This window comes from Epinephelus lanceolatus, chromosome 3 (assembly GCF_041903045.1).
Source record: "Epinephelus lanceolatus isolate andai-2023 chromosome 3, ASM4190304v1, whole genome shotgun sequence".
In the NCBI taxonomy this organism is placed as follows: domain Eukaryota; kingdom Metazoa; phylum Chordata; class Actinopteri; order Perciformes; family Serranidae; genus Epinephelus; species Epinephelus lanceolatus.
This window is the reverse complement of record NC_135736.1, coordinates 21987774-21999560: the sequence shown is the minus strand read 5'-3', so window position 1 is coordinate 21999560 and position 11787 is coordinate 21987774. Positions and strand designations below refer to the sequence as shown.

The 11787-nt window shown below is 39.5% G+C and overlaps 1 long non-coding RNA gene across 1 annotated transcript; it reads left to right on the top strand.

The window, feature by feature from the left end:
• The first annotated feature begins 4158 nt into the window (after positions 1-4158).
• On the top strand, positions 4159-10706 carry LOC144462461 (uncharacterized). Its single transcript, XR_013490756.1, has 3 exons — positions 4159-4469; positions 5043-5093; positions 10577-10706. It is a non-coding gene; the product is annotated as an uncharacterized LOC144462461 (long non-coding RNA).
• Positions 10707-11787: the final 1081 nt, after the last annotated feature.

Here is an 11787-nt window from a genome sequence, read left to right as displayed (position 1 = left end):
TCCTGTTTTTTATTCAAAGGTTAGATTTTTCATTTCATTTCATTTATTTGCACATATGAAATAAGAAAACAGAACATAGAAGTACCTTTCTACCCTACCTACACAGCATGTGCAGGTAAGGTAGGAACCCATTACAGGCTTATGTTAGGAAATCTCACCTAGAAAAACATAACAAAACTATGCAAAAAAAAATAATGAAAAACAGAACACACACGATAACAAACAATAAACGACCACAGATTGATATGGTCTGCTCTGCTCTGCTCAAGCTATAGAAAGTGTATTGGCTAAGAGAGCACACAATTTAGAGGGGGCCTATGCAGTGTGTCACCTCTGAGGCCACTGGGAATAATGATAAAGTGATAGAGTAGGCTCAAAAGATGTGCCGGTCTTCTTTGGTGCCTGTAGCTCCGGGGAAGGCGAGAGAGTCAGGGGTAGCAGGAGATGGGGAGATGGAGGGGCTGATGGGACTGTTTCCATTAATTGTGAAGTTGATTTTCACTCCTTTATAAATCCCAGTGCAGGTCATCCTGCTGGCTGCCTGTGCCCTCAGTGATCTCTCCTTCACAATCTTCTAGTGGAGCATTAAAAACTCAAAACTCATAACAGCTGGTGACCTCTGAAAAAAGCTCTTCCTGTCCTTGCTTTACTCCATTTTTCTTTATCTGCCGGCTTTGTGACTGATAAGGCTGGCTTACAACCAGAGTGCCCACATCCTGCATTTTAGTGCGAATCATTTGCTTTTTCTGTGTGTGATTTGATTAAATTCATGTTAATCCGACAACTTCCACCACACATAATACAGAATTAACAAAGGTGGAACATGCGCTATCACTTAATCTTAAACAGGGATGTAAAGTTACTTAGTACATTTAATCAAGAACTACACTTTTGTACAGATGTGAGGCAGATTTTTTTTCTTCTTTACCTGAGTTTTTCTATGTTCTCCAACTTTATCTCTCTACTCCACCACGTCTCAGAGGGTAATACTGCACCTTTTACGCACGCTTTGGTTATTTATTTGATTAATACAAAATATAATCATCAAAGAAGTAATATAATTTATATTATTTTGAATGAGGCCATTCTGCATAATGTGTACTTCTACTTTTAGTGCTTTAAGAATTTTGATGATAATACTTTAGCACTTTATCATGTACAGTTTTGAATACAAAACTCAGAGTATTTCTGCACTGTGGTATTACTACTTTTACTTAAGTACAAGTTTGGAATCCTTCATCCACCACTGATCTTATACCTTCTCTTGTGGAAGGGCTCCGTGCTAATATAACCATAACTGTTAAGGATAGAGCTGTGATATTGGGCTGTAGAATTACAATTGACCTGACTTGACCATATACCCAGAACTACATTAACTGATTTTGTTTGGCAGCAGGATCAAGTTGTAAACACAACATTAACATATCAATATTGTGAATATAGTAGCCACCAGTGGTTTATTGACACATTCAGCAAACACAGAGCAACATTACCTGTCATTTGGAGATATGTTTGTGTGTACATGATGAATGTAACTCCAGTATTAACTCTCCTTGTAGCTTTGTTTTCGTCATCAAGCTTAATGTTCCATTATGTTCACTAGCTTGTCGATAATTTCTGTCCACTGTGTGGTACTGCGCATGTAGTGCTTTCTGTTGAAAACAGCTGACTGATCATGCTGGGGGGAGAGTTGGCTGAGAAAAAACAATAATTTTGCTTCAAAAACAAAAAGAAAAGAGCTAAAACATCCTTAAAACAGCTCAGTAGAGCTCAGGGGTTGTGGACTGTAGCTGGATAATGATTGTCTGTGCCTTTGTTCCTAATAGCAACCTTCTTCACATCCACGTGAAATGATCCATTGCTAATATAAAAATATTGATTATAGCAGCTTTAATTATTTTAGTCTATATTGTGCCCACATGGTGCATATTCCTAAATAAAAGTACTTCATCAAATTAGCACCGACACAGAAAACCTGGAGCCCAGTGATTTTCCAAAACACTGGTTGGTTGTTAGGTCTCTCTGTGAACATAACACAGCTGCTACGCTGCAGTGTGCACTGTTCTTAATGAGGACTTGGAAGAGAAAAGGTGTTTTAGGAGGTGACAGCGAGGGATCAAATGGGGGTCTAACAGTAAATTTGTGCCCCAGGCCATCCAACGGGTTGATCCTGTCACGCTGACTAATCAAGATCTAAACGGGGCAAAAGGTCATCCGTGAATTGTCTTCTGTTAAACTCTCCAAGGGCAGCACTGTAGGGCAATAATGGGCTGAACATCATTAGTGGTGGTGGCATCGGTGTCCACTTCTCCAACAGAAGAGACAGAGAGAGAGGCAGTGGAGGAAACAGTAGTGAATGAAACAGTTAGCTGACTTTCCTGTTTAATTTGATTTCACTCAAAAGCACAATATGTAATATCTGCTGCCAAGGGTCTCTCAATCATAACACTAACAAAAGACAGACTTTGATTATGTCTTGAGGTAACATGGGATCATGGGACTTGCTGCCTTCACTGTTAGACAAACACCACTGAAGATGAAAAATACACACACACCTAACATTCATCTAACACAAACTCAGGTCCGATTGACCAAACAACCAAACAGAGACTACTCGAAAAGGTGAGTTTCGGGGCCGCTTTCAAACAGAGTCTGGTGCGATTCGTTTGTGGTGTGAAAGAAAACAATCCAACCTCAAAATTTTATGATAGCAGATGTGTGATTTTAGCATTATTTCAACAGCTAATAAATCCATGCACTGATTGTAAAATCTGTCCCCAATCTCATAATTGATCCTGACAAAGACCATGTACAGTATATCCCATAACCTATTTACGCTAATGCATACATGTAACCATGGTAACACATATGCACATCAGTGAGGGTATTTTCCCTGATCAAAAAACTGGCATCATTGTATCTGACACCATGTGCACTGTGTGTTCATTAAGTCCATTGACCATGTGACAGTGATCCCACAGTATAAGGCCCTGAATTACAAGACGCCTTCTTTTCATCCTGTCTCTGTGTTAGTCATTATTCATAACATGATTAATTAATCTAATAACACTCTCCTAATACTGCTTACAGTCAGTTATTTCTCTTTGATAAAACAAGACATAAACTATTAAGAATATTTAATGGAATGAATACTTTCTTATTTTATTTGGTATTTTTGTCATATACTGATTGGCGCTAATGATTTGCTTGGTATTATGTTTATTGATGTTGTCCAGTGTCAAGTCATAGCTAATCTTGCACCAGGGCCCACCATAACAACATGCACTGGGGCCTGGCCTGTCCTAACTACCATATGCCACTGCTGTACATACACTGACTTGCTAATGGACAGCACAAGATTACATTCAAAATAAAGACAGAAGGAATACACAAAGCATATGCACACACAGAAGATCAAGTGACACCAATTAGTGCCAGTACGTAGGAGCACTGCCTGTTTATCCCTGCTGAGACAAGAACCTGTTGTTATTTTTTCGAGCCACTGACTGACAAAGATGAATCTGCCATTAAACTAAATACAGATGGTAGCTCATAAAGGAAAACATCACTGGAAATGAGGACATAAAACACATTTAGGTTGTGCATGGTTGTCATCCTACCATTGAGTCATTGTTGGAAATGGCTTTTGAATGTGAAGAAAGGAAGCTGGGAATAATTATGAGGTCTAGAAACAGAATCCAATTTATTGCCAGGTAGGTTTTCATGTACTGTACAAGAAATGTGCTTTGGTGTCTTGATGCATTGCATAAGAGAAAATACAATGAAAATACTGTGTTGAATACATGAAAATTATTTTTAAAAAGGTTTTAATCAGACATACAGTCCGTTTCAGTGCTCTCCATGACCTTTAAGTCTGCCATTGTAATGCAACATAGTGCAACATAGTGTGGCATCATGCATACAGTAACACACAAAGGGCTGGACTGGCCCGGTGGGCCGATGGTAATTTTGGGCCGGGCCTTTTTTTTTTTTTTTTTTTAGTCATGTCATGATACCTATTGGTACACAACACTGGTAGATTGGCCCATTAGTCATGATTGATTCTGGGCTGGACCAATTACAGCCGAGGGCCGATGCCCCCTCCCACTTGGGCCTCGGTTGCCAGTCAGTTAATCATACAGAGAGAGAGGAGATTGACAAAATTGACAAGAAACTCAAAGGAGGTGCGGGAAAAATAAGAGAGAAAAAGAGACAAGCCCTTTAGGAAGATGCTGCCAAATGTGTTTAAATAACACAGATGTTTGCTGGCTATGGCGGAGCTTCTTCAGCGGCAGCATCAGTGACCGCACCCGCACTGGCATCCAAAGCAACCGCAGCAGGTAATGATGGCGGAGGTGGCCGTCAGCAGGCGGAGGAGGCGAAGGGGAGGCAGGAGGAGGAGACCCGCGGCCGCCGCATTATATGACGACGGCACAGTCGGTGCGACTGGAGGGGAATTTGAACTTCAGGTAAGAAGGGATGAACTGCAGTCTACCTGGGTCAGATATAAATCAAGTTTGGTTGATAGTTCATTTTCGTTGTGCTTGCTAACTCTTAACACAGCATAGTTATGTGTAGGCCATTTAACAATTTAGCTGGCTGTTGAGCAGCATGACGGGGTTTCTCTACTGCTGGGCTGTTTCTATGATGTTATACTAGTGATGGTGATCTTAGTGCTTCAGTAACTTTATTTTATTCATTTAGTTAAATATAGTCTTTATTAGTTAGGTAGTAAAATATTTCAATGTCTATTAATTGATATAAGTGCACTTGCAAATATAATTTAAATTGAATCAAATTAGGATTTGCCAGGAGATGTGATGCTGCTCATCAACATAAAAGTGGCTTGGAGTTAAAAGTAACTACTTAAATGTATTTGTCTTTTATACATAAATATCCTCTTTATTCTAGATAAGTTGTGTTTTTATCTTGTTTTTTACTGACATGTAACAGCAAACTCTTGTGGACAATAATTACCTGTATTTTGTTTTTATTGTGGGCATGTTTCCATTCAATTTAAAATATCCCTTCACTTTTTAAAGGTTGCCATGTTTGAGGAAGTATTATGTGTTGCTGTGCTGTTTTTTGATGTGGTGAGTACATAGTCTATGAAAATATTACTAAATCTGTCATTTATTCATTTTAATATTCATCAATGATCATGTCTCACCTCTGTTCCTCACTGTCCAATTTTCAGGATCCCATCATGCGTTCATTGTTCAGGAGGTTCACTAGACCAAGCAGCCTTTTGGGTTCCTCTATGTATGTACTGTATAGAATAATGGGACTGGGAGGATGGTGTAGGTTTAAATTTATTAGACAAGTACATATACACCAACAAGACAGTGTACAAGCGGTGTCACAAGAAAGTTTGTTTTCATTCATAGGCTTCATTGTCTTTCCATCAATACCTTGTGGGCCGGACTAGGCTCAAAATGCCCGGGCCGATTTTTTGTCCCAGTCCAGCCCTGAACACACAAGATGTAACTTGTACATGCACAGCAGACAGACACAGGGGTAGAAGGTGTACAGATATCCTTTACCAAGGAAAGAATATTGTGCACACTGTAAAAATACATAATCAATAGTAGAAGTAAAAGGCCAGAAATGTAACTCCAAGTGAATGCTAATGTCGCTCCGTGTCTGCTGGATGTTTAAATAAGCAGCTTATTGTTAACAAGTTAGTCATATCAACTTTGTGAGGGGATAATATGTCCATGCTTACAGCCTGTTCTGCTCAGTGGCACCCTCGATCAACACATTCTCACTCCGACCTCACATCGTCACATATTGACGTTTGATTTCAAGTGCAAGGTACCTTGGGTGCATTGGCTGTTGACCTTCTGGGACGCAGTGTCAAGTTCTGCCTGTTACATTCATTGTCTTCTTTCAAAATACACTTCAGTTTTCACAGGGAAGTTAACGTTTACATACAGTCTCTTTCAAAGTAAAAGGAAATGCACTGCGTTGGTACAACACAGCGAACTGACATATTTTTTTCCTTCAACAAAAAACGCTCATGGTTAGGTTTAAGCAACAAAGGGAAGTGGTTAGGTTTAGGAAAAAAGAACAGGGTTTGGCTTTAAAATCTTACAGTACGCTAACACTGCTCTCCAGAGGCGGACTGGCCATCAAGTACTGGGAGTTTTCCCGGTGGGCCGCTGCATCAGTAGGCCAGTACGGCCGGACTGAGAGAAAAAAAAAAAAAAAAACGACTTTCGGCGCAGTTGGGCTGGCCTTTAATATGATAACCAATGTTTACAGTTTCTCTAGTGTCTGGCTAATCAACATTGGCCCACATGGGTGTGTCACACCCCTTTCACCTCGGTCCTGGGGCTGTTGGCCAATCACAGCCGAAGGCCAAGGGCCTCGGTCCCTCCTCCCTCTGCATCTGTCAATCAATCAATCAATCAATCATACACACATGCAAAAATGGAGGAGAAACGGAAAGGAGGAGCGGAGAAGTTGAGAGACAAAAAAAGGCAGGCACTACAGGCACATGCTGCCAAATGTCAAAAGTTGACACATTTATTTTCTGCTGCTGCATCTCAAGCAGGACCTTAAGCATCCGCAGCAGCACCTGCAGCTCTCGCGTCGCCGTCTGCAGGAGGAGGATAACGTGACCAGGAGGGGTATGCTAGTCATAGACATATATACATAGACGCCGCATTGACTGCCTGAGCGCGTCCTCGCCGGCCGCCATCTTGGATGGGTCTCGCTTCGCCTCCACAGTGCATTCACTTCTATTGAGGAAGGAGCTGTATGCACAAGTAAAATAGAATAACTCACTGAATTTTCAACTGATTTTCACGAGGTTTGGTTTGTTACAAACGGCACACATGTAGTTATGATACAGGATGCGTACGTACATTACAAATGCGGGATTTCATGCTTTAATACTTTCTGCAAATAGCAACAGCATGTTATTTAGGTCACAACACAGTTCTTTTATTCACCTCAACCCCAGAGTGCGATATATATATATATATATGCATATATAGATAGATAGATATACACACACATATACACACACACATATATATATATATGTATATATACTGTATATACTGTATAAACACAATATACACACAATATACACAATACAAAACATAGTTTGTCATATTAATACATTTATTAATATATTTTAATAAAGAAAAAGCTTGATTGTTGATTGAGTTTATTTCTCACACACACTCTCTTTTATACCCACAGCCATCAGACTTAATAATTCTTTGTTAAATAGATGATCTTACAGACTTCTTTGAAATTTTCTTTTCGGGGATTAATAAAGTTCTTCTTATTCTTATTACACTGACTACTGTGATCCCTCAAAAGTAGTAAAAAACATTTTCAGTATTTACATAAACACTGAAATTAATTTTGGTATTGGTATTATAACTATGAAAATGGGACTGTGGTCAAGATAATTTGAAAAAAGATACAGAAGGATGAGCAGCAGGGATATTTGCAACACAGCTGGTGGAAAAGTGAATATGTGCACAAAGGTGTGCCATACATAATATGCTATACTGTGTTTTGTATTGTGTATATTGTGTTTATACAGTATATAAATATTGTGTGTGTATATATATGTATGTATATATGTATGTATATATATATATATATATATATATATATGTATGTATGTATGTATGTATATATACAGTACAGGCCAAAAGTTTGGACACACCTTCTCATTCAATGCGTTTTCTTTATTTTCATGACTATTTACATTGTAGATTCTCACTGAAGGCATCAAAACTATGAATGAACACATGTGGAGTTATGTACTTAACAAAAAAAGGTGAAATAACTGAAAACATGTTTTATATTCTAGTTTCTTCAAAATAGCCACCCTTTGCTCTGATTACTGCTTTGCACACTCTTGGCATTCTCTCCATGAGCTTCAAGAGGTAGTCACCTGAAATGGTTTTCCAACAGTCTTGAAGGAGTTCCCAGAGGTGTTTAGCACTTGTTGGCCCCTTTGCCTTCACTCTGCGGTCCAGCTCACCCCAAACCATCTCGATTGGGTTCAGGTCCGGTGACTGTGGAGGCCAGGTCATCTGCCGCAGCACTCCATCACTCTCCTTCTTGGTCAAATAGCCCTTACACAGCCTGGAGGTGTGTTTGGGGTCATTGTCCTGTTGAAAAATTAATGATCGTCCAACTAAACGCAAACCGGATGGGATGGCATGTCGCTGCAGGATGCTGTGGTAGCCATGCTGGTTCAGTGTGCCTTCAATTTTGAATAAATCCCCAACAGTGTCACCAGCAAAACACCCCCACACCATCACACCTCCTCCTCCATGCTTCACAGTGGGAACCAGGCATGTGGAATCCATCCGTTCACCTTTTCTGCGTCTCACAAAGACACGGCGGTTGGAACCAAAGATCTCAAATTTGGACTCATCAGACCAAAGCACAGATTTCCACTGGTCTAATGTCCATTCCTTGTGTTTCTTGGCCCAAACAAATCTCTTCTGCTTGTTGCCTCTCCTTAGCAGTGGTTTCCTAGCAGCTATTTGACCATGAAGGCCTGATTGGCGCAGTCTCCTCTTAACAGTTGTTCTAGAGATGGGTCTGCTGCTAGAACTCTGTGTGGCATTCATCTGGTCTTTGATCTGAGCTGCTGTTAACTTGCCATTTCTGAGGCTGGTGACTCGGATGAACTTATCCTCAGAAGCAGAGGTGACTCTTGGTCTTCCTTTCCTGGGTCGGTCCTCATGTGTGCCAGTTTGGTTGTAGCGCTTGATGGTTTTTGCGACTCCACTTGGGGACACATTTAAAGTTTTTGCAATTTTCCGGACTGACTGACCTTCATTTCTTAAAGTAATGATGGCCACTCGTTTTTCTTTAGATAGCTGATTGGTTCTTGCCATAATATGAATTTTAACAGTTGTCCAATAGGGCTGTCGGCTGTGTATTAACCTGACTTCTGCACAACACAACTGATGGTCCCAACCCCATTGATAAAGCAAGAAATTCCACTAATTAACCCTGATAAGGCACACCTGTGAAGTGAAAACCATTTCAGGTGACTACCTCTTGAAGCTCATGGAGAGAATGCCAAGAGTGTGCAAAGCAGTAATCAGAGCAAAGGGTGGCTATTTTGAAGAAACTAGAATATAAAACATGTTTTCAGTTATTTCACCTTTTTTTGTTAAGTACATAACTCCACATGTGTTCATTCATAGTTTTGATGCCTTCAGTGAGAATCTACAATGTAAATAGTCATGAAAATAAAGAAAACGCATGGAATGAGAAGGTGTGTCCAAACTTTTGGCCTGTACTGTATATATATATACCATCCTATCCAAGATGGCAGCTGGCGAGGACGTCGGCTCTGATAGGCAGCGGCAGTCAATGCGGCGTCTACGTATATATGTCTATGGATGCTAGTCAGGTGAGGCGGCTGTAAGCAAATGTGATAACATTATTTGGCTAGCTTGTTAACTTTTAGCACAAGGCATGTAGGCTAGTTTGGCTGAACGTCATTATTGTGTAACGTTAATAGAGCCAGACAGCGCTCAGTAGCATTAGCCAACATCAGCATGGCTAAGTAACTAAAAAAATAGCTGAACATCTGATCTAACATCATCTCTTGTGTAACGTTATTTCCCTTAAGCCAGTGAGCTAAATGCTGCTCTGCTGTATATTACTTTGCTAATTCATCAACATTAAAATGAATGTCAGTTTTATTCTGTTTGTGTGGGTATTGTTGGATAATATAGAAATTGAGACAGTCTACATGAACTGTGAGGGGGAAATGTGTATTAATGTGTTCTTAAAGTGTATTATTTGCAGTTTATAAAACTTAAGCTGTGCTTATTCAGTATATACTTAAGAACATGTAATTGTGCTTATCTGAGGCACCATAGGTTATTGTGTTAAACATTTTTCTATATAATATCAATGAAATATATGCATATTTAAAACATAAATATCAAACAACACGATGTAGGAGAATGCTCTTCAGTACATGTAAGTAAATTTTGACATTTAAAGTGCATTTACTATATGTTAACAGTTAGTAGGGTTACAGAATAATATGTTCACTCACATGCAGCCTACATAAAATCAACTTAATGGTGACTCAGAGGATGTGTACTGTTGGTGTTTACTTTTCAACGTGTTCTCTTTTCACAACACTTGGAATGTTTTGGATGAATTAAAGCCTCATCTTTTTGAAGCATTCAGACAAGACCATCATAGCCTTTTACTAAACCTGGTTTAGAGACCATTGTGTACTTGTGAATAAAACGCATACTGTATAGTACATTACATAGTACACTTTTCACCTGTGTTTACTTATCTGCTGCAGAAATTGCTACTTCAGTAAGGTGATGATATGTTTATTATTATGTTATGATCATTATTAGTGTGACTTACATGTTCACCAGTCTTCACACTATTAAGCAACTATTGCAGACTAACTATTTTAACTAACATTAAAAATATTACATATTTGTTCTAATCAAGGCCTCAGGTTAAATGATGTGTCATTATCCCTTCAATAATGTTAACGTATATTTTTTTGTCTCCCACATGTATGTGAACATATTTGTTCCACCACCAGCATCCGCCGGCATCATCCACCACCAGCATCCACCACCAGCATCCACCACCATCATCCACCACCAGCATCCACCGCCATCATGCACCGCCATCATCCGCCGCCAGCATTTGCCGCCATCACTTGCCGCCCCAGCCCCTGAGTGGGCCAGTCAGGTACTAAATTCCCAGGCCTCTTTTTTGCCCCAGTCTGCCCCTGCCGCTCTCTTGGGTGAAGGTCGGTGTATGTTGCTGTTTTATTAAACTTAACTATTATTGTTGGTCAAGTGGAGCTAATTTTCTAAACTGTTGAATCCATAAATTATATTTTACTTTATGAGCCCATCACATGTTTTTCCTATATGGTGGAATGAAATGGAAATGCTCTACTAAAGCACAAGTGCCTTAATGTTGTATTTGAGTACAGTACTTAGGTGAATACACTTAGTTCACCATTGCATAGACACAAGTGAGTCCTTGAGCAACAGTGTTTTAAACTCTCAGGGTACTCAGTAATTACCCAGCGTATTAAATATTAATCCAATTAAGCTTTATTAAGTCATCTAGTCCGGATTAAAAGATGGAAGAGACTTCAAATAGACACAAAGACTACATAATACATATTACGTCGAAAGATATTCCCTTTATAGGGCAATATTTTTTGTTATGTTAATAATCTTTCAAACTTTCACCACCTAGCTTTGTTGTTTGACCAGCTCCCTTTGAGTATTCATTGTTTGATATACTGAGGTTGACTGCTGACAGGACCACAGAGGACAGATTTCAAAAGCTGGCTGCTAGAAATAATCACTGAGGAAATGATGAGCTGAACCTTTTGGCTAAAGCGAACAGAAGCCCGATGTGGATTTGTGTGTGAATCAGTGCGTGTTTGATAACAAGAGAGAATAATTGAAAAGGAATGAACACTAATGACAGGAAAGAAAAAAAAACTGTCATAACATTTTATGGGAGACATTTGCAAGAGATAAAATCCACATTTAGACAGGAAATTCATGCAATTCTTTCTCCCTTTTACACACACACACACACACACACACACACACACACACACACACAAACACCCCTCTGCTAATGTTAGAGGCCTTTTATGTGCGATAGGTCAATCTATTAGACAAGGCTTTTTATATCCCTGTGATTTTTCTCTTTTCTCCGTCTCCTTTATTCTCAAAGACAGGGTGCAGTATTTAAAGCAACAAAACAGGAAAACAGTTTTGA